This window comes from Salvelinus namaycush, chromosome 21 (assembly GCF_016432855.1).
Source record: "Salvelinus namaycush isolate Seneca chromosome 21, SaNama_1.0, whole genome shotgun sequence".
In the NCBI taxonomy this organism is placed as follows: Eukaryota; Metazoa; Chordata; class Actinopteri; order Salmoniformes; family Salmonidae; genus Salvelinus; species Salvelinus namaycush.
The window spans coordinates 1-23,589 of NC_052327.1; the positions used below are offsets into that span (position 1 = coordinate 1).

At 52.3% G+C, this 23,589-nt stretch overlaps 14 non-coding genes and 1 pseudogene across 14 annotated transcripts; all 15 read left to right on the forward strand.

Annotated features, from left to right (window-relative positions):
* Positions 1 to 4,014: 4,014 nt before the first annotated feature.
* LOC120066816 lies at positions 4,015 to 4,131 on the forward strand. Its single transcript, XR_005478799.1, has one exon. It is a non-coding gene; the product is annotated as a U5 spliceosomal RNA (small nuclear RNA).
* Positions 4,132 to 4,519: 388 nt separating this feature from the next.
* On the forward strand, positions 4,520 to 4,710 carry LOC120066878. The gene has a single exon (XR_005478857.1). It is a non-coding gene; the product is annotated as a U2 spliceosomal RNA (small nuclear RNA).
* A 376-nt stretch (positions 4,711 to 5,086) lies between these two features.
* Positions 5,087 to 5,203, forward strand: LOC120066817. The gene has a single exon (XR_005478800.1). It is a non-coding gene; the product is annotated as a U5 spliceosomal RNA (small nuclear RNA).
* Positions 5,204 to 5,609: 406 nt separating this feature from the next.
* On the forward strand, positions 5,610 to 5,800 carry LOC120066884. The gene has a single exon (XR_005478862.1). It is a non-coding gene; the product is annotated as a U2 spliceosomal RNA (small nuclear RNA).
* Positions 5,801 to 6,181: 381 nt separating this feature from the next.
* LOC120066818 lies at positions 6,182 to 6,298 on the forward strand. The gene has a single exon (XR_005478801.1). It is a non-coding gene; the product is annotated as a U5 spliceosomal RNA (small nuclear RNA).
* A 404-nt stretch (positions 6,299 to 6,702) lies between these two features.
* LOC120066885 lies at positions 6,703 to 6,893 on the forward strand. The gene has a single exon (XR_005478863.1). It is a non-coding gene; the product is annotated as a U2 spliceosomal RNA (small nuclear RNA).
* A 380-nt stretch (positions 6,894 to 7,273) lies between these two features.
* On the forward strand, positions 7,274 to 7,390 carry LOC120066819. Its single transcript, XR_005478802.1, has one exon. It is a non-coding gene; the product is annotated as a U5 spliceosomal RNA (small nuclear RNA).
* A 411-nt stretch (positions 7,391 to 7,801) lies between these two features.
* LOC120066886 lies at positions 7,802 to 7,992 on the forward strand. The gene has a single exon (XR_005478864.1). It is a non-coding gene; the product is annotated as a U2 spliceosomal RNA (small nuclear RNA).
* A 393-nt stretch (positions 7,993 to 8,385) lies between these two features.
* On the forward strand, positions 8,386 to 8,502 carry LOC120066820. Its single transcript, XR_005478803.1, has one exon. It is a non-coding gene; the product is annotated as a U5 spliceosomal RNA (small nuclear RNA).
* Positions 8,503 to 11,136: 2,634 nt separating this feature from the next.
* LOC120066910 lies at positions 11,137 to 11,310 on the forward strand (annotated as a pseudogene).
* A 378-nt stretch (positions 11,311 to 11,688) lies between these two features.
* Positions 11,689 to 11,805, forward strand: LOC120066823. The gene has a single exon (XR_005478805.1). It is a non-coding gene; the product is annotated as a U5 spliceosomal RNA (small nuclear RNA).
* Positions 11,806 to 12,209: 404 nt separating this feature from the next.
* Positions 12,210 to 12,400, forward strand: LOC120066887. The gene has a single exon (XR_005478865.1). It is a non-coding gene; the product is annotated as a U2 spliceosomal RNA (small nuclear RNA).
* Positions 12,401 to 12,775: 375 nt separating this feature from the next.
* On the forward strand, positions 12,776 to 12,892 carry LOC120066824. The gene has a single exon (XR_005478806.1). It is a non-coding gene; the product is annotated as a U5 spliceosomal RNA (small nuclear RNA).
* A 5,533-nt stretch (positions 12,893 to 18,425) lies between these two features.
* On the forward strand, positions 18,426 to 18,618 carry LOC120066921. Its single transcript, XR_005478887.1, has one exon. It is a non-coding gene; the product is annotated as a U2 spliceosomal RNA (small nuclear RNA).
* A 349-nt stretch (positions 18,619 to 18,967) lies between these two features.
* LOC120066825 lies at positions 18,968 to 19,084 on the forward strand. The gene has a single exon (XR_005478807.1). It is a non-coding gene; the product is annotated as a U5 spliceosomal RNA (small nuclear RNA).
* The last annotated feature ends 4,505 nt before the right edge of the window (positions 19,085 to 23,589 follow it).

Here is a 23,589-nt window from a genome sequence, read left to right on the forward strand (position 1 = left end):
GTATTTCTTACACCTGCAGCACGCGGTGTGTGTCTTGGCGTCCTTCTTGGGTGGGCAGAGCTGACACCTCTTCCTCTTACTCGCCTCCAGCCGGGCAGCCGGGGCTGGGTCGGAGGCGGCGGCCGGGCCGACGGCTCGCTCAAGGGCTTGCGGACGAGCCTCGGCGGATACACGCTCGCCCCGTATGACTTTGACAAGTGCTGAGGCGGCTTCGGTGCGGGGGAGACGCTGCCTTCTTTGGATCAAGGGCTTCACGAGCGCCTTTCCGAGCTGCTCCAGGAACACCCTCCTCTTGTTCCGCTTCCCGGGCATCCAGTCGGGGTTGATCTCTCGCCATATGACAAAGGCGTTGTAGGAGGACACGTCGAGGATGTTGTGGAAGATGACCAGGGGCCAGCGGGCGGTCATCCGTCTGCAGCTGTAGGTGCCGACCACCTTGTCTAGGTTGTCCACGCCGCCCTTGTTGCAGTTGTAGTCTAGGATGAGGGCCGGCTTCCGGTCTCGGCGATCGCTAACGTCGGGCTCCGCGTGCCGCGTGCTCAGAAGCAGCACGTTCTTATTTCTCTTTGCCAGGTAGGACACTAGAGTGGCGGTGGGCGTGAAGGCGAACCTGGAGGACGAGACCTGTCTGTCCTTGGACTGGAGCAGCGCGGGAGGGAGCTCGGGCTTGTTCTTTCGCACCGTGCCCACCATGGTGAGGTTCCTCTCGAGGAGCCGCTGCCCGAGTTCGTAGGAGGTGAAGAAATTGTCACACGTGACGTTGTGACCGCCCGGCAGTCCCTCGGTCAGATCGAGGACGACGCGCGCGCCCTGGTTCTTCTCGGGGCCTCCGCCGGCCGCCTTGCCGGTGTACACTTGCATCTTCCAAGCGTAGCTGGACTTGGCGTCGCAGGCCACCCACGACTTGATGCCGTATTTGGCCGGCTTGCTGGGAATGTACTGTCGGAAAGGACAGCGTCCTTGAGGCGAGGGAGAGGGGAGGGAGAGGAGAGGGAGAGGAGATTAGCAGCGTCATACACAGATACATAGACTGCCCGTGCTCTCTACGCTACACGTACAAACACAGATACCAGCGTCATCGTTACCGGCTCACCATCGGGGCGCACTGCGTTTACGTTACACGCAGCCGCCTCCGCCGCCCGTGCTACTGCCGATTGCTACTACTGCCGATTGCTACTACTGCCCGTGCTACTACTGCCCGTGCTCCACGTTGCTACTCTTGCCGATTGCTACTACTGCCCGTGCTACTACTGCCCGTGCTCTCTATGCTACACGTACATAGACAGATACATTGACTGCCCGTGCTCTACGCTACACGTACAAACACAGATACATAGACTGCCCGTGCTCTCTACGCTACACGTACAAACACAGATACATAGACTGCCCGTGCTCTCTACGCTACGCGTACGTACACAGATGCATAGACGGTACCTCTGAACGGGACCAGTTGTTCGTCCACCGTCACTTCGGGCCCCGGGTTGTAGAGGGCCTGCAGCCGCTCCTCCCACAGGTCCCACACCTCTCTCACGGCCGCCAGTCTGTCGGTGGCGAGTCTCGCGGGTCTCGACTGGCGGTCGTCGAATCGCAGCAGCCTCGAGTACTTGTGAAACGCCTTGAGCGGCATGGTGGCGCGGAACACGGTCCTGCCGCTCTCGGCGTCCCACAGGCTGGCCGCGGCCTCGCCTCGGGACCTGTAGACGCCGGCTAGGATCAGCAGCCCTACGTAGGCGCGCAGGTCGGTGGAGTCCATGGGTCGCCAGCCGTCGCCGTATTTTCTCACCCCCTGCAGATTCGTCATGTCCACGATGATCCTTTCTATCGCCGGTGTGACAAACAGACGGAAGGCGGACGCGATGTCGAGCGCTCGCGACGCGGCGTAGGCCGTGGGGCCCGGCGTCACGGCGGGGCAGGGCCGGCGGATGGCGCGGGGCCGGTCCGGGCCGCGATAGGCCACGGAGGACCATTTGATTTTGCCGTTTTTTGACAGCAACGTCTCCCTTTCTGGCTCTGGCTCTCTGGCTCTGTCTCGCTCTCGCTCTCTGTCTCTGGCTCGCTCTCTGTCTGGCTCTCTGTCTCGCTCTCGGCCAGCGGCCGCGTCTCCCTCTCGCTCTCCCTCCGGCTCTTCCTCCGAAGAGGAGCACGACCGCGAGGCCGAGTCGTCTTCGTAGTCGTCTGCGTCGCGCTCGGGGTTGTATTCCTCACCGTCTTCATCTTCCGAAACGTCCTCCTCTTCGGAATCGCAGTAGTCTTCTTCGTCTTCTTGGTCGACGCTGGAGGATATCTGTTCCAGGACCTGAGCCGCGCTGAAACCGGGACTGTGAGGCGTCGTAGGCGGAGGCAACACGCTCGGCGGGGTCGTATTCCTCGTCGTCGTCCTCGTCGTCGTCCTCATCATCGTCCTCATCTTCTTCTTCTTCTTCTTGTTCTTCTTGTTCTTCTTGTTCTTGTTCTTCTTCTTCTTCTTCTTCTTCTTGACAATATTAGTAGGCTCTCTACGCCCTGCTTACTGTCGTAGGCGGAGGGCTCACGCTCGGCGGGGTCTTATTCCTCCTCGTCGTCGTCCTCGTCCTCATCTTCTTCTTCTTCTTCTTCTTCTTCTTCTTCTTCTTCTTCTTCTTCTTCTTCTTCTTCCTGACAATATTAGTAGCCTCTCTACGCCCTGCTTACGGTGGCCACGTGAATGGGACGAGGCACGCGAATGGACGAGGCGCGTGGTCGGCCCTGCCTGCTCCTTCGGGCCCTTCGGCCCCTTCGGTCCCATCCGGGACGCTCGGCTGGCCTCCCCGTGTTATAGCACCGAGGTCGTGCACTGAGTTGTTGGGGACAACTGGTCCCTGCCGGGGTCACTCAGACCCGGCCCAGACAGAGGGGAACAACTCCTAACACAGGCCCCGGGTCACTCCGACCCAGCTCAAGACAGGGGTAGGAGGGTTACAACATACACCTTGCTAACGCTGCCGGGGTCACTCTGACCCAAGCCCCCGGGACAGAGGGGAACAACTCATAACGCAGGGCCTACAACAGGGCCCGGGTCACTGTGACCCGGCCCAGACAGGGGTAGGAGGGTTACAACATACACCTTGCTAACGCTGCCAGAGTCTCTCTAACCCACACAGACACTGGGAATCGACTCGTAACGCTGGCCGGGGGTAACTCTGACCCGCCGAGGCAAGGGGAAGGTTGTGTAACAACAGCCATACCCGAAAGGCACAATTTCCACAACCAAGGGAAAGTAGTTTGTAGGGGGGCGTTTTTAGATTCGATATCCAAACTCACACGGGGCCCAAGGGCCCGATGGTGGGGACAGAGGGCCGTATTCGACACAGGCCCTTGCCCGGAATGTTGAGCGTGTCAATTTTGGGGCAGGACCTTTTACTAGTATCCAGCAGGTGGTGGTGTTGGGTCACTGTGACCCCGGCCTGCCAGGGTCTCTCTGACCCACACAGACACGGGGGAAGCGACTGGTAACGCTGCCGAGGGTCACTCTGACCCCTCTGACGTCACTATGACCCCGCCCACACAGGGGCAGGGGCAGGAGGGTTACAACATACACCTTGCTAACGCCGCCGGGGTCACTCTGACCCCTCTGACGTCACTATGACCCCGCCCACACAGGGGCAGGAGGGTTACAACATACACCTTGCTAACGCTGCCGGGGTCACTCCGACCCACACACAGACACGGGCAATCAACTCGGAACTGCCCGGGGTCGCTCTGACCCGCCGAGACAACGGGAGGGTTATAAAAAAAAAAAAAAAAAAAAAAAAAAAAAAAAACGTTGGTCAGGATAGTGAGTGAGTGAGTGAGTGAGTGAGTGAGTGAGTGAGTGAGTGAGTGAGTCTGTCTGTCTGTCTGTCTGTCTGTCTGTCTGTCTGTCTGTCTGTCTGTGACTTTTTACCCACACACAGCCCTGGAAAAGTTGTCAGAGTGGGTTGGGTGACCACCCACCCGCGAGATCCCAGCCTAGTAGTGCACAGAGTGTGTCTCGGGCCCCGACCTCTGACTTCCATACGACTCTGGTTTCTCTTCATTACGCACAAGCCTTTCGCCTTTTACTAAAGACTTCCGTGGAGAGGAACACTTATGAGTTCAAAGTATTTTTGGAAGGGCTTTGCTTCTGGCAGAGCTCGGTATAGCTTGTTTCAAGAGAAATTGACAGAGATGATGATGCCCACCCACCCACCGCCGAGACACTTTTTGCTCATGCGTTTGACTTCAATCGGACTGACCGGTGTATTTCTCCACTCCAAGTTGTCGCTAAGGGCAATTGAGTTCAAAGAGCTAGTGACTTAAAGACGCATTGGCGACTTCAAAAAAAAAAAAACACCCGCATGTCTGTCTGTCTGTCTGTCTGTCTGTCTGTCTGTCTGTCTGTCTGTCTGTCTGTCTGTCGCCAGGGAAAGGTTGGGTGGGGGGGGGGTGGGGGGGAGAGGAGGAGGAGCCACCTTTTGCCGAACCGCCAAAGTCTGCCGAGACCCCCGGGTGCCCGGCGGGTGCAGGGTTCCATTTGTGGGTTATCGCTTCTCGGCCTTTTGGCTAAGATCAAGTGTAGTATCTGTTCTTATCAGTTTAATATCTGATACGTCCCCCATCGGGGGACTACATATTAAATGGATTTTTCGAACAGGGAGTCGGAAATGGGGCTTGCTCCGTCCGCTCCACGCATCGACCCGGTATTGCAGTACCTCCGGGAACGGTGCAACACATTCCTCCCGTTGTCAAGGAAAGAAAAAAGAAAGAAAAAACATCCAAAGTGAAAGTAGGGCGAAGCGCTCTTCGTGGGTTCCCCCGTTTCCCGCCATTTTACTTAAAAAAAAAAAAAAAAAAAAAAAAAAAAAAAAAAACGTTGGTCAGGATAGTGAGTGAGTGAGTGAGTGAGTGAGTGAGTGAGTGAGTGAGTGAGTGAGTGAGTCTGTCTGTCTGTCTGTCTGTCTGTCTGTCTGTCTGTCTGTCTGTCTGTGACTTTTTACCCACACACAGCCCTGGAAAAGTTGTCAGAGTGGGTTGGGTGACCACCCACCCGCGAGATCCCAGCCTAGTAGTGCACAGAGTGTGTCTCGGGCCCCGACCTCTGACTTCCATACGACTCTGGTTTCTCTTCATTACGCACAAGCCTTTCGCCTTTTACTAAAGACTTCCGTGGAGAGGAACACTTATGAGTTCAAAGTATTTTTGGAAGGGCTTTGCTTCTGGCAGAGCTCGGTATAGCTTGTTTCAAGAGAAATTGACAGAGATGATGATGCCCACCCACCCACCGCCGAGACACTTTTTGCTCATGCGTTTGACTTCAATCGGACTGACCGGTGTATTTCTCCACTCCAAGTTGTCGCTAAGGGCAATTGAGTTCAAAGAGCTAGTGACTTAAAGACGCATTGGCGACTTCAAAAAAAAAAAAACACCCGCATGTCTGTCTGTCTGTCTGTCTGTCTGTCTGTCTGTCTGTCTGTCTGTCTGTCTGTCGCCAGGGAAAGGTTGGGTGGGTGGGTGGGTGGGTGGGTGGGTGGGGGGTGGGGGGGAGAGAGGAGGAGGAGCCACCTTTTGCCGAACCGCCAAAGTCTGCCGAGACCCCCGGGTGCCCGGCGGGTGCAGGGTTCCATTTGTGGGTTATCGCTTCTCGGCCTTTTGGCTAAGATCAAGTGTAGTATCTGTTCTTATCAGTTTAATATCTGATACGTCCCCCATCGGGGGACTACATATTAAATGGATTTTTCGAACAGGGAGTCGGAAATGGGGCTTGCTCCGTCCGCTCCACGCATCGACCCGGTATTGCAGTACCTCCGGGAACGGTGCAACACATTCCTCCCGTTGTCAAGGAAAGAAAAAAGAAAGAAAAAACATCCAAAGTGAAAGTAGGGCGAAGCGCTCTTCGTGGGTTCCCCCGTTTCCCGCCATTTTACTTAAAAAAAAAAAAAAAAAAAAAAAAAAAAAAAACGTTGGTCAGGATAGTGAGTGAGTGAGTGAGTGAGTGAGTGAGTGAGTGAGTGAGTGAGTGAGTCTGTCTGTCTGTCTGTCTGTCTGTCTGTCTGTCTGTCTGTCTGTCTGTCTGTCTGTCTGTGACTTTTTACCCACACACAGCCCTGGAAAAGTTGTCAGAGTGGGTTGGGTGACCACCCACCCGCGAGATCCCAGCCTAGTAGTGCACAGAGTGTGTCTCGGGCCCCGACCTCTGACTTCCATACGACTCTGGTTTCTCTTCATTACGCACAAGCCTTTCGCCTTTTACTAAAGACTTCCGTGGAGAGGAACACTTATGAGTTCAAAGTATTTTTGGAAGGGCTTTGCTTCTGGCAGAGCTCGGTATAGCTTGTTTCAAGAGAAATTGACAGAGATGATGATGCCCACCCACCCACCGCCGAGACACTTTTTGCTCATGCGTTTGACTTCAATCGGACTGACCGGTGTATTTCTCCACTCCAAGTTGTCGCTAAGGGCAATTGAGTTCAAAGAGCTAGTGACTTAAAGACGCATTGGCGACTTCAAAAAAAAAAAAACACCCGCATGTCTGTCTGTCTGTCTGTCTGTCTGTCTGTCTGTCTGTCCAGGGAAAGGTCTGGTCTGTCGCCAGGGAAGGTTGGGTGGGTGGGTGGGTGGGTGGGTGGGGGGTGGGGGGGAGAGGAGGAGGAGCCACCTTTTGCCGAACCGCCAAAGTCTGCCGAGACCCCCGGGTGCCCGGCGGGTGCAGGGTTCCATTTGTGGGTTATCGCTTCTCGGCCTTTTGGCTAAGATCAAGTGTAGTATCTGTTCTTATCAGTTTAATATCTGATACGTCCCCCATCGGGGGACTACATATTAAATGGATTTTTCGAACAGGGAGTCGGAAATGGGGCTTGCTCCGTCCGCTCCACGCATCGACCCGGTATTGCAGTACCTCCGGGAACGGTGCAACACATTCCTCCCGTTGTCAAGGAAAGAAAAAAGAAAGAAAAAACATCCAAAGTGAAAGTAGGGCGAAGCGCTCTTCGTGGGTTCCCCCGTTTCCCGCCATTTTACTTAAAAAAAAAAAAAAAAAAAAAAAAAAAAAAAAAAACGTTGGTCAGGATAGTGAGTGAGTGAGTGAGTGAGTGAGTGAGTGAGTGAGTGAGTGAGTGAGTGAGTCAGTCTGTCTGTCTGTCTGTCTGTCTGTCTGTCTGTCTGTCTGTCTGTCTGTGACTTTTTACCCACACACAGCCCTGGAAAAGTTGTCAGAGTGGGTTGGGTGACCACCCACCCGCGAGATCCCAGCCTAGTAGTGCACAGAGTGTGTCTCGGGCCCCGACCTCTGACTTCCATACGACTCTGGTTTCTCTTCATTACGCACAAGCCTTTCGCCTTTTACTAAAGACTTCCGTGGAGAGGAACACTTATGAGTTCAAAGTATTTTTGGAAGGGCTTTGCTTCTGGCAGAGCTCGGTATAGCTTGTTTCAAGAGAAATTGACAGAGATGATGATGCCCACCCACCCACCGCCGAGACACTTTTTGCTCATGCGTTTGACTTCAATCGGACTGACCGGTGTATTTCTCCACTCCAAGTTGTCGCTAAGGGCAATTGAGTTCAAAGAGCTAGTGACTTAAAGACGCATTGGCGACTTCAAAAAAAAAAAAACACCCGCATGTCTGTCTGTCTGTCTGTCTGTCTGTCTGTCTGTCTGTCTGTCTGTCTGTCTGTCTGTCGCCAGGGAAAGGTTGGGTGGGTGGGTGGGTGGGTGGGTGGGTGGGGGGTGGGGGGGGGGAGAGGAGGAGGAGCCACCTTTTGCCGAACCGCCAAAGTCTGCCGAGACCCCCGGGTGCCCGGCGGGTGCAGGGTTCCATTTGTGGGTTATCGCTTCTCGGCCTTTTGGCTAAGATCAAGTGTAGTATCTGTTCTTATCAGTTTAATATCTGATACGTCCCCCATCGGGGGACTACATATTAAATGGATTTTTCGAACAGGGAGTCGGAAATGGGGCTTGCTCCGTCCGCTCCACGCATCGACCCGGTATTGCAGTACCTCCGGGAACGGTGCAACACATTCCTCCCGTTGTCAAGGAAAGAAAAAAGAAAGAAAAAACATCCAAAGTGAAAGTAGGGCGAAGCGCTCTTCGTGGGTTCCCCCGTTTCCCGCCATTTTACTTAAAAAAAAAAAAAAAAAAAAAAAAAAAAAAAACGTTGGTCAGGATAGTGAGTGAGTGAGTGAGTGAGTGAGTGAGTGAGTGAGTGAGTGAGTCAGTCTGTCTGTCTGTCTGTCTGTCTGTCTGTCTGTCTGTCTGTCTGTCTGTCTGTCTGTCTGTCTGTCTGTCTGTGACTTTTTACCCACACACAGCCCTGGAAAAGTTGTCAGAGTGGGTTGGGTGACCACCCACCCGCGAGATCCCAGCCTAGTAGTGCACAGAGTGTGTCTCGGGCCCCGACCTCTGACTTCCATACGACTCTGGTTTCTCTTCATTACGCACAAGCCTTTCGCCTTTTACTAAAGACTTCCGTGGAGAGGAACACTTATGAGTTCAAAGTATTTTTGGAAGGGCTTTGCTTCTGGCAGAGCTCGGTATAGCTTGTTTCAAGAGAAATTGACAGAGATGATGATGCCCACCCACCCACCGCCGAGACACTTTTTGCTCATGCGTTTGACTTCAATCGGACTGACCGGTGTATTTCTCCACTCCAAGTTGTCGCTAAGGGCAATTGAGTTCAAAGAGCTAGTGACTTAAAGACGCATTGGCGACTTCAAAAAAAAAAAAACACCCGCATGTCTGTCTGTCTGTCTGTCTGTCTGTCTGTCTGTCTGTCTGTCTGTCTGTCTGTCGCCAGGGAAAGGTTGGGTGGGTGGGTGGGTGGGTGGGTGGGGGGGGGGGGGGGAGAGGAGGAGGAGCCACCTTTTGCCGAACCGCCAAAGTCTGCCGAGACCCCCGGGTGCCCGGCGGGTGCAGGGTTCCATTTGTGGGTTATCGCTTCTCGGCCTTTTGGCTCAGATCAAGCTTGGTACCGAGGTGCCCCAGAGCTCGCTGAGTCAAAAGGTCGAAGTAGGAAGGCGATAGGGTTTTTTTCCCTTGAGCGGGATAATTTCTGGTGCGTGGTGACGTGGTATTTTGGTTTACTGGTGAAGAGAGAGATTTTATACGGGAAAAGGTGTTTTACTGGATAAGGCAAGCATGGCGATTCCGGGAATTGGTCTCGCAAACACGGTGCGGTTTGGTTGGAGGGATAAGGAAAGAGAGCCTTTTGGAAGAGAGGAGTTTGGGAGGACCCTGCTTATGGGAGTGCTCAAGCTGGGAGTGGAAGATGTGTTTTGTCTCCAGGAGAATCAAGCGGAGAGAGCATATGAAGTTACGCTACATACAGAAAAGAAGCATGAGGAAGTAATGCGGATGGTGAGAGCTTTAGAAAAGGAAAGACCCATGAGTCACTACGAAGTGAAAAATCTGGCAAAGAACAATTACAGAATAGTGACAGTAAGGATGTATAATCCCTTTGTGAAGGAAGAGGATATTAGGGCATACCTGGGGAGATATATGGATAATATCTCCTCAGCAAGGCTCATGAAGGACACCCTTGGATTTTGGGATGGGAGGAGAAGTTTTCAGGTTCTCCTAAGAGAAGACACAGGAGGTATGGGAGGTTACCTTCATCCCCCAGCGATGTTCTCCCTGGGGGCTGATAGGGGGACGTTGTACTATGCCCGTCAGCCTCCATTTTGCAGGCGTTGTATGGCCTACGGCCATACTCTCGCCTCGTGTAGTACTAGAAAGTGTAGGTTTTGTGGGTCTGGTGGGCACGAGGCGAGGGATTGTGCCGAGCCTAGGGCATGTCACGGGTGTGGCTTGGTAGCGCACCTGTGGCGGGACTGCCCGGCTCGGCGGAGGTCATACGCGTCTGCAGCCGGGGGGGGAGCGAGAGCGGGGGATGGGGGTAGAAGAGGAGAGGAGCAGGAAGAAGGTGGTGGCAAAGGAGGAGGAACTGCACCGAAGGAGAGAGAAGAGGAGAAAAGGGCCGGGACAGAAGGAGAGGAGGCCGGGACAGAAGGAGTGGTGGCCGGGACAGAAGGAGGAGTGGAGGCGGGGACAGAAGGAGGGGAGGCGGGGACAGAGGGAGTGGTGGCCGTGTCAGAAGAAGTGTTGGACGGGACAGATGGAGTGGGGTTTGGGAGGGAAGGAGTGGTGTTTGAGATAGAAGGAGAGGTGGTTGGGATGGAAGGAGAGGAGGCCGGGACAGAAGGAGAGGTGGTGGAAATGGAAGGAGAGGTGGGCGGGACAGAGGGGGAGGAGGGGAAGAGGGAAGAGGAAAAAGAAGAGGAGGAGGAGTTGGACATGGGACAGAAAAATGAAATTCTTGAAATGGTGAGGGAGAGGGTAGAGAAGAAAGGGCCGGTGAGGGGCTGGAAGGCAGGGGTTTATGAGAGATTGTTGAAGGATTTTGAGAAGGAGGTTAGAGAGAAGGGTTTGTCTGGGAAGCAGAAGGGTAGGGTTGGGAAAGAAGGAGAGGTGGAGGGGGAAGAAGGAGAGGTGGAGGGGGAAGAGGAGGCAGGTATGGAAGGCGTGGTAGTTGGGACAGAGGGGGAGGAGGGAAAAGGAGAGAAAAGGAAAGAGAAGGGGATAGAGGAAGATAGGGCAGCAGAGAGGAGGGATGAGGAGGAAAAAAGGTTAATATTTGGGAGAATGATGGAGATGAGAAGGGATAGCTGGGGGGAGGAGGATGTTAGTCGGAACTTGAAAATGTGTAAGATGGAGGTTAAGTTGATGGGGAATAGGGAATTTAGGAAGGAGATTGGTAGATATGATAGGGAGTTTGAGAGGGAGATGAGGAAGGAGGGGTTGTATGAGGAGAGGGATAGGGCAAGGGAAAAAAGTGGTTTTTTGGTGCCTACTCAAAAGAAAAAGAAGAAGAAGAAGGTGGAGACTGTGGACAGTGGGAGGGGGAGAGGGGGTAGGGAGGGGAGGGGGGGAGGGAGAGGTGGCAGGACCTTCGGGGATTTCCGCTTTTCGTTCTTCCTTTTCCTCTTTAGAATCCCTGGAGGATTTAGAACGCAAGGGATGGTTTTGAATTGAAGAGGGAGAGGAAGGGAGATGGGGTTTGGTAATTGTTTAGTGGGTTTAGAGAGTGATTTTGTGGGTTAATTAGAGAAATATAATTTGTAATTATGTAAGTTTGGAAGATTTTTGTTGGGTTTTGGAAGATAATAAATATATTTTATAAAAAAAAAATCTGTTCTTATCAGTTTAATATCTGATACGTCCCCCATCGGGGGACTACATATTAAATGGATTTTTCGAACAGGGAGTCGGAAATGGGGCTTGCTCCGTCCGCTCCACGCATCGACCCGGTATTGCAGTACCTCCGGGAACGGTGCAACACATTCCTCCCGTTGTCAAGGAAAGAAAAAAGAAAGAAAAAACATCCAAAGTGAAAGTAGGGCGAAGCGCTCTTCGTGGGTTCCCCCGTTTCCCGCCATTTTACTTAAAAAAAAAAAAAAAAAAAAAAAAAAAAAAAAACGTTGGTCAGGATAGTGAGTGAGTGAGTGAGTGAGTGAGTGAGTGAGTGAGTGAGTGAGTGAGTGAGTCAGTCTGTCTGTCTGTCTGTCTGTCTGTCTGTCTGTCTGTCTGTCTGTCTGTGACTTTTTACCCACACACAGCCCTGGAAAAGTTGTCAGAGTGGGTTGGGTGACCACCCACCCGCGAGATCCCAGCCTAGTAGTGCACAGAGTGTGTCTCGGGCCCCGACCTCTGACTTCCATACGACTCTGGTTTCTCTTCATTACGCACAAGCCTTTCGCCTTTTACTAAAGACTTCCGTGGAGAGGAACACTTATGAGTTCAAAGTATTTTTGGAAGGGCTTTGCTTCTGGCAGAGCTCGGTATAGCTTGTTTCAAGAGAAATTGACAGAGATGATGATGCCCACCCACCCACCGCCGAGACACTTTTTGCTCATGCGTTTGACTTCAATCGGACTGACCGGTGTATTTCTCCACTCCAAGTTGTCGCTAAGGGCAATTGAGTTCAAAGAGCTAGTGACTTAAAGACGCATTGGCGACTTCAAAAAAAAAAAAACACCCGCATGTCTGTCTGTCTGTCTGTCTGTCTGTCTGTCTGTCTGTCTGTCTGTCTGTCTGTCTGTCGCCAGGGAAAGGTTGGGTGGGTGGGTGGGTGGGTGGGTGGGGGGTGGGGGGGAGAGGAGGAGGAGCCACCTTTTGCCGAACCGCCAAAGTCTGCCGAGACCCCCGGGTGCCCGGCGGGTGCAGGGTTCCATTTGTGGGTTATCGCTTCTCGGCCTTTTGGCTAAGATCAAGTGTAGTATCTGTTCTTATCAGTTTAATATCTGATACGTCCCCCATCGGGGGACTACATATTAAATGGATTTTTCGAACAGGGAGTCGGAAATGGGGCTTGCTCCGTCCGCTCCACGCATCGACCCGGTATTGCAGTACCTCCGGGAACGGTGCAACACATTCCTCCCGTTGTCAAGGAAAGAAAAAAGAAAGAAAAAACATCCAAAGTGAAAGTAGGGCGAAGCGCTCTTCGTGGGTTCCCCCGTTTCCCGCCATTTTACTTAAAAAAAAAAAAAAAAAAAAAAAAAAAAAAAAAACGTTGGTCAGGATAGTGAGTGAGTGAGTGAGTGAGTGAGTGAGTGAGTGAGTGAGTGAGTGAGTGAGTCTGTCTGTCTGTCTGTCTGTCTGTCTGTCTGTCTGTCTGTCTGTCTGTGACTTTTTACCCACACACAGCCCTGGAAAAGTTGTCAGAGTGGGTTGGGTGACCACCCACCCGCGAGATCCCAGCCTAGTAGTGCACAGAGTGTGTCTCGGGCCCCGACCTCTGACTTCCATACGACTCTGGTTTCTCTTCATTACGCACAAGCCTTTCGCCTTTTACTAAAGACTTCCGTGGAGAGGAACACTTATGAGTTCAAAGTATTTTTGGAAGGGCTTTGCTTCTGGCAGAGCTCGGTATAGCTTGTTTCAAGAGAAATTGACAGAGATGATGATGCCCACCCACCCACCGCCGAGACACTTTTTGCTCATGCGTTTGACTTCAATCGGACTGACCGGTGTATTTCTCCACTCCAAGTTGTCGCTAAGGGCAATTGAGTTCAAAGAGCTAGTGACTTAAAGACGCATTGGCGACTTCAAAAAAAAAAAAACACCCGCATGTCTGTCTGTCTGTCTGTCTGTCTGTCTGTCTGTCTGTCTGTCTGTCTGTCTGTCGCCAGGGAAAGGTTGGGTGGGTGGGTGGGTGGGTGGGTGGGGGGTGGGGGGGAGAGAGGAGGAGGAGCCACCTTTTGCCGAACCGCCAAAGTCTGCCGAGACCCCCGGGTGCCCGGCGGGTGCAGGGTTCCATTTGTGGGTTATCGCTTCTCGGCCTTTTGGCTCAGGTCAAGCTCGGTACTGAGGTGCCCCAGAGCCCGCTGAGTTAAAAGCCGATGGCCGGAGGGCAGGATCAACAGTCAGCCAGAGGGGCTGGACTGCGCAATACTTTGCAGTTCGCTTGGAAGAACAAGGGCCAGCAAATTGGGAATAGAGAATGGTTCATCAGGACGATGATCATTAAAGGGTTAAAGGTGGACCCAGGGCACGTTTACTGCTTGCAGCGGAATATGGCGGCGGAGGGCTACGACCTGTCTCTAAACAGCGAGGCTTTGTACAGGCGGTGTTTGGATACTTGCAAAGAGAAGGCAGCCAGTGAGCCTTTCTCAAACTTTCAGGTTCTCCCCTTGTGCCGGCTGGATTTAAAGATCATCACCGTGCACATTTACAACCCCTACGTGGGGGATGACAGCATTGGGGCTTTTCTAGGCCGGTTTGGTAAAGTGAGTCCCGGGGTGCGGTACTTACGGGACGAGTATGGAATCTGGTCAGGGAGGAGACAGTTCCGTGTCGCACTGAACAGAGATCCGGAAGGAGCCGATAAGTTGGTTCACCCACCAGCCTATTTCTCCATTGGAGCGGACCGGGGGTACCTGTTTTATTCAGGCCAACCAAGTTTTTGTAGACACTGCCGTAGCTTCGGTCATTTGGCCACGGGATGCAATCTACTGAAGTGCAGAAACTGTGGGAAACCAGGTCATGGGGCAGCCAACTGCAGGGAGGCTCGAGTGTGCAATGGCTGTGGGAAGGAGGGCCATTTGTACAAAGACTGTCCAAATAGACAACGGACCTATGCGGAGGCAGCCGGCCATGGCAACGAGGAAGGTGCTGCGGGCCATCCCCTCAGGCCAATAGAAGAGGTTCTTGAGGAAATTCGAGAGGCGGCAGCGAGGGTGGCGAAAGCCCCAGGGGAAAGTGCAGAAAAGGAGATCCGTCTGAAGGGGACTGAGGAGGAGATGGAGCTGCTGACGGGAGCTTGGGAGGAGAGTCTGCTGAGTGAGATGTCAGAGGATTCGGCTTCCCGAACCCCTACGCGGAAGATGAGGTCGTCTTCGGCAGGCGGGTCAACTGGATCGGCATCTTCAGATAATGGAGAGTCCGGGAAGGTATACAAAGGGAAAAGAAAGAAAAGGAGGAGGGTAACTGAAAGGGTGGTGGTGGAAATGCGTAGGAGGCCAGAGGTGCCCACCTCCAACCGGTTTACAGTGCTGAACCCTGATACTGGGGATGAAGGGTCAGATGTGGGGGCTAAGACCCAGGATCCAGTTGTTTTGAAGGTTCCTGAGTCGGCGGCCTCTGAAGCCTCGGTGGGGGGGTCTGGGGAGCAGGTCCACGGACCCTGTTTGGTTCCTGCGCTTCCTGGGACAGGCACCTCGGAGATGGACACCAATCCTGAGGAGGCTTCATTGGACTGTGCACAGGTACTGTCCGGGGGAGACCAGTCTTCCAGTCCTGGGGAAGCATCGCAGGTCAGTGGACAGGTATCAACCTGTGTGGACTTTTCCAGCCCTGAACGCTCTTTCTTGGCGCCAGGCACGCCGAACAGTGAAAAATACCTGGAAGGGGTGAGTGACTTCGGGATGGGGGAGGTTCCTATCTGACAGACTGTATGTATGGGTGATCTCGTTTAGTTATTTCTTCTTTTTATGACTTCTTTTACAGTAGTGACAGTAAATGTAAGGGGATTAAGGGATATGGGGAAGAGAGGAGGGGTGTTTCAGTACCTTTCCTGTATCTCCTTCCAGGTTTGTTTTTTACAAGAGGTTCATTTAAGGGACATTGGGGATATTTCTGTGTTTTCAAGGGGGTGGGCGAAGGGAGAGTCCAGATGGGGGATAGGGGGGGTTCACTCCTCTGGGGTGGGGATTTTGTTTGGGGATAGGGATTTTTGTGTGGTGGGTTCTTTTTCTGTAATAGAGGGGAGGGTTTTAGTTGTTGATGCAGACTGGAGGGGAGCGAAGTTTCGTTTTATTAACATTTATGCACCTGCTGAACCTCGAGGTAGAAAAGATCTTTTTCTGGCTCTGCCAGATGTTTGCGTTACTAACCGAACTGTGGTTTTGGGTGGGGATTTCAATGTCTCTTTCGAAGGCACTGGGGATTTTAGCCTACCCTATTTGGTTTCTGTGGTTAAAGATTTTTCTTTCAGGGACTCTTTCAGAGTCTGCGACCCCAATGGGGAGGGTATGACATGGGCAAACTCAAGGGGTTCCCGTAGTCGTATAGATTTTATTTTTTTACCTGTATCTGTGCCAATATCACAAGTCACTGTGTCTCCGGTCTGGTTTTCTGACCATTGCCAAGTCAAGGTAGTGTTCTCGGTAGACGTGCCAATATTTGGCAGAGGTTTTTGGAAACTAAACTCCAAAATTTTGGAGGATCTTTCTTTTAGGGAGGCTTTTATTTCCCATTATGAGATTTGGGGGGACCTCAAGCCTTTTTTTGGTTCCCTAGTTGAATGGTGGGAGTGCGTAAAGCGCAATGTGCGCACCCTGGCCATTTCGCACTGTGTTGCTAAGGCCCGAGCAGATAGGGAGGTTTTTCAGCGGCTTCAGAGGGAGCTGACTGTCTTGGTGTCAGCTGAGAATAAGGGTGAGGGCAGGGATGTGGAGAGGATGGAGGTTTTAAAAAGTAAGTTGGGGCTGTATTTTCAGGGGAAGGCCAGGGACTTTCTCTTTAGGTGTCAAAGAGACAAGTTTGAGTTTGGTGAGGCTAGCAGCTCATATTTTTTTAAACAGATTAAAGCCGCCCGTGCCAAAGCAGTGATTGCTCAGTTGAGAACAGAAGGGGGGGGGATGGTTTCTGACCCAAAGGGGATGGTGGAAGCAGCGTCCTCTTTCTACCAAGAATCTTTCAGGGAGAAGGACATAGATGGTTCGAAAGAGCGTGTTTTTTTGGGTTTTTTGAGGAAAAAGGTTCCCCCGGAGGCAGCCTCTGATCTCGACCGCCCTTTCGAGCTTGCGGAGGTTGAGGCTGCTCTGCGGGGTCTACCAAGCAACAAGGTGCCAGGTTACGATGGGCTTCCTCGGGAGTTTTATGTTACCTTTTGGGAGATTTTGGGTAGAGATTTTCTTTCGGTAATTAAAGCGGTGTATGATTCAGGGCTCCTGGGGTCTTCAATGAGGGAGGGAGTTTTGACGCTGCTTTTCAAGAAAGGGGAAAGGGATAACCTGGGGAATTACAGGCCCATTACGCTATTGTGTGTAGATTATAAGGTGGTAGCCCGTGTCCTAGCGGGCCGCCTAAGGAAGGTTCTGCCCCATGTCATACATGAGGACCAGACCTGTGGGGTGGAGGGGAGGTCCATACATTGGAACCTGAGTCTGGTGAGAGATTGTATTGCTTGGGCCCAGGACAGAGGGGTGCACCTCATGTTGGTGGGTTTAGATATGGAAAAAGCTTTCGATAAGGTGCACCATGGGTTTCTTTTTTCAGTCTTGGAAAGGATGGGTTTTGGGGCTGGGTTCTTGAGGTGGGTGGGGATTCTATATACTGCAGTGGGAAGTAGGGTTTTAGTAAATGGGCATGTAGGAGAGGTGGTTCCTCAGCAGACTGGGGTACGTCAAGGCTGCCCTTTGTCTCCACTTCTCTTTGTGTTGTACATGGAGCCTCTAGCAGCAGCTTTCCGGGCAGACGCACGTATTATGGGCCTTCGGCCCCCTGGCAGGGGCTCTTCAGAGGTCAAGATCTCCCAGTATGCGGACGACATGACTCTGTTTCTGACATCCGAGGGGAGTGTCGCCAGGGCGGTGGAGGTCCTGGGGGATTTCGAACAGGCATCTGGGGCTAGGGTCAACCTGGGGAAATCCTCAGTTAAGTTTTTTGGACCGTGGGCTGGGAGAGAGGAAGGCCTCAGTGGCCTCCCGCTATGCTCGGGGCCTATGAGGGTCCTGGGAGTGGATTTTGAAGTGACAGGTAGTGAGGGCATCAACTGGGGAAAGAGGATCGCGAAAGTGCGCACCAGGGTGGGCCTGTGGAAAGCTCGTAGACTCTCTATGAGTGGACGGGTTCTGGTCATTAAAGCAGACATTCTTCCGTCTTTGGTTTATTTGGCCTATGTTTTTCCTTTGCCTCCTCGTTACAGGAAGGATTTAGTGCGAACCGTTTTTTCTTTTGTTTGGGGAGGCTATGAGTATGTAAAAAGGGACTGGATGGTGCAATCAGTGGAGGAGGGGGGAAGGGGAGTTCCTGACCTCCCTCTGAAGTTGGACACTATTTTCTTTTCTTCGATATGTAATAATCTGGTTAACCCTTGCAACCATGGCTTCAAGGCTTTTGGTTTGTTTTGGCTATCTTTCCCTCTGCGAAGGTTGGTAGCCTGGGACAACTCCCGACCTAAGGCGGAAACCCTCCCGGCTCATTTCCAACATGCAGTGAAGTGGAGCAGAAGGCACACTGAGTGCCAGGAGGGTCTGCTCTGCATGGACCACAGGGCTTTATATAGGACCTTGGTGGCTAAGCGGGGTCCTGTCGGTGTCTATGGGGTGGGGCCGGTAGTGTGGCGGGCGATTCAGCAGAAGGGTCTCTCTAACAGGTTAAAGGATCTAAATTGGTTATGTGTACATAGGCGTCTGCCAGTTAGGGAGGTCCTTTACAGGCACGGCCTGTCAAAGGTCAAGGTATGCCCAAGGGAGGGGTGTGAAGGCGAGGAGACGCTTCATCACACTTTTTGGGAGTGTTCCTTTGCCAGGAGGGTTTGGGGAGATTTGGGCTCTTTCTTCCAGGTACTGGGGATTCTATCTTTTGATGCAGTTATGCTGGGGCGGGGTTTGGGGATCAGGAGCGGGAGGGGATCCTTTTTAATTTGGCTACTGATTTCCTTGGGGAAGACGGCTCTGTGGGATTCAAGGGTGGTTTTGATTAAATCCAATGTGGACTGGGGAGTGGGTGGAGTGGTTAGTAGGGTTAGAGCTGATCTGAGGAAAAGGTATGATTTCGATGTGGACAGATACGGCTTCCATGCTTCTAAGGAACGCTGGAAGTACCTTTATGAGTAAAAGGCCTGTTGCAGTGGTTGGGACAAAGTGTATTTACTGTTGTTATTTCCATGTCTCGGTTTATTGTTAGCCGTGTCTTGAAATGTACAGTATGTTGGAAAATGTGGAATGTTTAAAATGAATGGTTTGGTTTAATAAAATAAAAAATAAAAAAAAATCTGTTCTTATCAGTTTAATATCTGATACGTCCCCCATCGGGGGACTACATATTAAATGGATTTTTCGAACAGGGAGTCGGAAATGGGGCTTGCTCCGTCCGCTCCACGCATCGACCCGGTATTGCAGTACCTCCGGGAACGGTGCAACACATTCCTCCCGTTGTCAAGGAAAGAAAAAAGAAAGAAAAAACATCCAAAGTGAAAGTAGGGCGAAGCGCTCTTCGTGGGTTCCCCCGTTTCCCGCCATTTTACTTAAAAAAAAAAAACGTTGGTCAGGATAGTGAGTGAGTGAGTTAGTCTGTCTGTCTGTCTGTCTGTCTGTCTGTCTGTCTGTCTGTCTCTGTGTCTGTCTGTCTGTCTGTCTGTCTGTCTGTCTGTGACTTTTTACCCACACACAGCCCTGGAAAAGTTGTCAGAGTGGGTTGGGTGACCACCCACCCGCGAGATCCCAGCCTAGTAGTGCACAGAGTGTGTCTCGGGCCCCGACCTCTGACTTCCATACGACTCTGGTTTCTCTTCATTACGCACAAGCCTTTCGCCTTTTACTAAAGACTTCCGTGGAGAGGAACACTTATGAGTTCAAAGTATTTTTGGAAGGGCTTTGCTTCTGGCAGAGCTCGGTATAGCTTGTTTCAAGAGAAATTGACAGAGATGATGACGCCCACCACCCACCGCCGAGACACTTTTTGCTCATGCGTTTGACTTCAATCGGACTGACCGACCGGTGTATTTTTCCACTCCAAGTTGTCGCTAAGGGCAATTGAGTTCAAAGAGCTAGTGACTTAAAGACGCATTGGCGACTTCAAAAAAAAAAAAACACCCGCATGTCTGTCTGTCTGTCTGTCTGTCTGTCAGGGAAAGGTCTGTCTGTCTGTCTGTCGCCAGGGAAAGGTTGGTTGGTTGGTTGGTTGGGTGGTTGGGTGGGGGGGTGGGTGGGTGGGGGGTGGGGGGGTGGGGGGGAGAGGAGGAGGAGCCACCTTTTGCCGAACCGCCAAAGTCTGCCGAGACCCCCGGGTGCCCGGCGGGTGCAGGGTTCCATTTGTGGGTTATCGCTTCTCGGCCTTTTGGCTCAGGTCAAGCTCGGTACTGAGGTGCCCCAGAGCCCGCTGAGTTAAAAGCCGATGGCCGGAGGGCAGGATCAACAGTCAGCCAGAGGGGCTGGACTGCGCAATACTTTGCAGTTCGCTTGGAAGAACAAGGGCCAGCAAATTGGGAATAGAGAATGGTTCATCAGGACGATGATCATTAAAGGGTTAAAGGTGGACCCAGGGCACGTTTACTGCTTGCAGCGGAATATGGCGGCGGAGGGCTACGACCTGTCTCTAAACAGCGAGGCTTTGTACAGGCGGTGTTTGGATACTTGCAAAGAGAAGGCAGCCAGTGAGCCTTTCTCAAACTTTCAGGTTCTCCCCTTGTGCCGGCTGGATTTAAAGATCATCACCGTGCACATTTACAACCCCTACGTGGGGGATGACAGCATTGGGGCTTTTCTAGGCCGGTTTGGTAAAGTGAGTCCCGGGGTGCGGTACTTACGGGACGAGTATGGAATCTGGTCAGGGAGGAGACAGTTCCGTGTCGCACTGAACAGAGATCCGGAAGGAGCCGATAAGTTGGTTCACCCACCAGCCTATTTCTCCATTGGAGCGGACCGGGGGTACCTGTTTTATTCAGGCCAACCAAGTTTTTGTAGACACTGCCGTAGCTTCGGTCATTTGGCCACGGGATGCAATCTACTGAAGTGCAGAAACTGTGGGAAACCAGGTCATGGGGCAGCCAACTGCAGGGAGGCTCGAGTGTGCAATGGCTGTGGGAAGGAGGGCCATTTGTACAAAGACTGTCCAAATAGACAACGGACCTATGCGGAGGCAGCCGGCCATGGCAACGAGGAAGGTGCTGCGGGCCATCCCCTCAGGCCAATAGAAGAGGTTCTTGAGGAAATTCGAGAGGCGGCAGCGAGGGTGGCGAAAGCCCCAGGGGAAAGTGCAGAAAAGGAGATCCGTCTGAAGGGGACTGAGGAGGAGATGGAGCTGCTGACGGGAGCTTGGGAGGAGAGTCTGCTGAGTGAGATGTCAGAGGATTCGGCTTCCCGAACCCCTACGCGGAAGATGAGGTCGTCTTCGGCAGGCGGGTCAACTGGATCGGCATCTTCAGATAATGGAGAGTCCGGGAAGGTATACAAAGGGAAAAGAAAGAAAAGGAGGAGGGTAACTGAAAGGGTGGTGGTGGAAATGCATAGGAGGCCAGAGGTGCCCACCTCCAACCGGTTTACAGTGCTGAACCCTGATACTGGGGATGAAGGGTCAGATGTGGGGGCTAAGACCCAGGATCCAGTTGTTTTGAAGGTTCCTGAGTCGGCGGCCTCTGAAGCCTCGGTGGGGGGGTCTGGGGAGCAGGTCCACGGACCCTGTTTGGTTCCTGCGCTTCCTGGGACAGGCACCTCGGAGATGGACACCAATCCTGAGGAGGCTTCATTGGACTGTGCACAGGTACTGTCCGGGGGAGACCAGTCTTCCAGTCCTGGGGAAGCATCGCAGGTCAGTGGACAGGTATCAACCTGTGTGGACTTTTCCAGCCCTGAACGCTCTTTCTTGGCGCCAGGCACGCCGAACAGTGAAAAATACCTGGAAGGGGTGAGTGACTTCGGGATGGGGGAGGTTCCTATCTGACAGACTGTATGTATGGGTGATCTCGTTTAGTTATTTCTTCTTTTTATGACTTCTTTTACAGTAGTGACAGTAAATGTAAGGGGATTAAGGGATATGGGGAAGAGAGGAGGGGTGTTTCAGTACCTTTCCTGTATCTCCTTCCAGGTTTGTTTTTTACAAGAGGTTCATTTAAGGGACATGGGGGATATTTCTGTGTTTTCAAGGGGGTGGGCGAAGGGAGAGTCCAGATGGGGGATAGGGGGGGTTCACTCCTCTGGGGTGGGGATTTTGTTTGGGGATAGGGATTTTTGTGTGGTGGGTTCTTTTTCTGTAATAGAGGGGAGGGTTTTAGTTGTTGATGCAGACTGGAGGGGAGCGAAGTTTCGTTTTATTAACATTTATGCACCTGCTGAACCTCGAGGTAGAAAAGATCTTTTTCTGGCTCTGCCAGATGTTTGCGTTACTAACCGAACTGTGGTTTTGGGTGGGGATTTCAATGTCTCTTTCGAAGGCACTGGGGATTTTAGCCTACCCTATTTGGTTTCTGTGGTTAAAGATTTTTCTTTCAGGGACTCTTTCAGAGTCTGCGACCCCAATGGGGAGGGTATGACATGGGCAAACTCAAGGGGTTCCCGTAGTCGTATAGATTTTATTTTTTTACCTGTATCTGTGCCAATATCACAAGTCACTGTGTCTCCGGTCTGGTTTTCTGACCATTGCCAAGTCAAGGTAGTGTTCTCGGTAGACGTGCCAATATTTGGCAGAGGTTTTTGGAAACTAAACTCCAAAATTTTGGAGGATCTTTCTTTTAGGGAGGCTTTTATTTCCCATTATGAGATTTGGGGGGACCTCAAGCCTTTTTTTGGTTCCCTAGTTGAATGGTGGGAGTGCGTAAAGCGCAATGTGCGCACCCTGGCCATTTCGCACTGTGTTGCTAAGGCCCGAGCAGATAGGGAGGTTTTTCAGCGGCTTCAGAGGGAGCTGACTGTCTTGGTGTCAGCTGAGAATAAGGGTGAGGGCAGGGATGTGGAGAGGATGGAGGTTTTAAAAAGTAAGTTGGGGCTGTATTTTCAGGGGAAGGCCAGGGACTTTCTCTTTAGGTGTCAAAGAGACAAGTTTGAGTTTGGTGAGGCTAGCAGCTCATATTTTTTTAAACAGATTAAAGCCGCCCGTGCCAAAGCAGTGATTGCTCAGTTGAGAACAGAAGGGGGGGGGATGGTTTCTGACCCAAAGGGGATGGTGGAAGCAGCGTCCTCTTTCTACCAAGAATCTTTCAGGGAGAAGGACATAGATGGTTCGAAAGAGCGTGTTTTTTTGGGTTTTTTGAGGAAAAAGGTTCCCCCGGAGGCAGCCTCTGATCTCGACCGCCCTTTCGAGCTTGCGGAGGTTGAGGCTGCTCTGCGGGGTCTACCAAGCAACAAGGTGCCAGGTTACGATGGGCTTCCTCGGGAGTTTTATGTTACCTTTTGGGAGATTTTGGGTAGAGATTTTCTTTCGGTAATTAAAGCGGTGTATGATTCAGGGCTCCTGGGGTCTTCAATGAGGGAGGGAGTTTTGACGCTGCTTTTCAAGAAAGGGGAAAGGGATAACCTGGGGAATTACAGGCCCATTACGCTATTGTGTGTAGATTATAAGGTGGTAGCCCGTGTCCTAGCGGGCCGCCTAAGGAAGGTTCTGCCCCATGTCATACATGAGGACCAGACCTGTGGGGTGGAGGGGAGGTCCATACATTGGAACCTGAGTCTGGTGAGAGATTGTATTGCTTGGGCCCAGGACAGAGGGGTGCACCTCATGTTGGTGGGTTTAGATATGGAAAAAGCTTTCGATAAGGTGCACCATGGGTTTCTTTTTTCAGTCTTGGAAAGGATGGGTTTTGGGGCTGGGTTCTTGAGGTGGGTGGGGATTCTATATACTGCAGTGGGAAGTAGGGTTTTAGTAAATGGGCATGTAGGAGAGGTGGTTCCTCAGCAGACTGGGGTACGTCAAGGCTGCCCTTTGTCTCCACTTCTCTTTGTGTTGTACATGGAGCCTCTAGCAGCAGCTTTCCGGGCAGACGCACGTATTATGGGCCTTCGGCCCCCTGGCAGGGGCTCTTCAGAGGTCAAGATCTCCCAGTATGCGGACGACATGACTCTGTTTCTGACATCCGAGGGGAGTGTCGCCAGGGCGGTGGAGGTCCTGGGGGATTTCGAACAGGCATCTGGGGCTAGGGTCAACCTGGGGAAATCCTCAGTTAAGTTTTTTGGACCGTGGGCTGGGAGAGAGGAAGGCCTCAGTGGCCTCCCGCTATGCTCGGGGCCTATGAGGGTCCTGGGAGTGGATTTTGAAGTGACAGGTAGTGAGGGCATCAACTGGGGAAAGAGGATCGCGAAAGTGCGCACCAGGGTGGGCCTGTGGAAAGCTCGTAGACTCTCTATGAGTGGACGGGTTCTGGTCATTAAAGCAGACATTCTTCCGTCTTTGGTTTATTTGGCCTAT